The following is a 1289-nucleotide window of genomic DNA, read 5'->3' on the forward strand; positions in this document are numbered from 1 at the left end:
GTGTGTGTCTGTGTGTGTCTCTGTGTGTGTGTGTATATAAAAAAGAGTGAGATAAAGAGACCAGTGGCATAAGTAAATTTATATTTTATGTAGAGTGTCTTACAGCTGTTTCAGGGAAAAGTTCAATGTATTCCTTCATCGGAGACGGTAATAGTAGAAGATAAGGATTATTACATCTGTATGAGGAGATTTTGCAGTAGGAAATGAGAGCGATGCGGGGAAGGAAAAACAAAGAAGAAAAAGTACTTGGAGTATCGTTCGATTCCAACAGTAAAGATCCATGTATAGAATCCGTGTGGGTATTCTCCAGTGATAATTAAAGTTGCTTTGGTGGATGTCATTTCTTATCCAGTTTACTCTGTGCGTTGTTTACTTAAAGGACAGTCCGAAATGAGTGAAAGATGTGTGTAGGATTGCGAGGTCAAGCCATAAGACAGGAAAGGAGAAGGAAGGGATATTTAAGGGAGAAATGAAGGTGATAGTTCAAGCAATAGGCTATAAATAGATGAAAAGAAAGATGTATAAGAGATTGTGACGATAATAAGAAAGATGACACAGAAGATGAAGATGATGATGATAAAGACCAAGGTAATGATTATGAGGATGATGTTGAATGCGACCATCATAGTTTATGAATACTCTGTGACAAAATGGGGGAAACACACCTGCACATTGCATTTAAATGTTTCATCAGCTATTCTCCTTCTCGCTGTGTTGTCAGATCAATTAACGCTACCCTGATTGACCACATGATTTTTTTTAATGAGCACCAAATATTTCATTGACACAGAAGGATAGAAAGCAAAGCTAACATCAGTGGAAATTGAACTCGGAACGCAAAGAAGAAGAAACACATTCAGACATTTTGTCATATGATTTAATGGTTACCAACAGTTCGCTCCACCGACCACCATCACTACCAATCGCCCTTGAGCATTCTTAGAGAGTTTGGGTTCATATAAAAGAAAGAAAAACGGGAAGAAATATAGGAATGGTAAATTGTAAAGAATCATATGAGAGGAGCCAGAATGGAATTGCAAAGAGGAACAAGAAAGAGGGAAAAAAAACATTAAAGAAATTACAACGCAAATTAAAAGAAACGGTAAAACAGCTGAAAGAACGACAACTGAAATAAATCCATTAATATTTCGAAACAATGGAAGAATCTTTACATAGGGAAAATCGAAGGATATATATGTGTGAGTGTATGTGCACACACACACTTACACACACACTCACACACACACATACAGGCATACAGGGTCATATATACGTATATACGTTTATAT

This window comes from Octopus bimaculoides, chromosome 10, assembly GCF_001194135.2.
Source record: "Octopus bimaculoides isolate UCB-OBI-ISO-001 chromosome 10, ASM119413v2, whole genome shotgun sequence".
In the NCBI taxonomy this organism is placed as follows: Eukaryota; Metazoa; Mollusca; class Cephalopoda; order Octopoda; family Octopodidae; genus Octopus; species Octopus bimaculoides.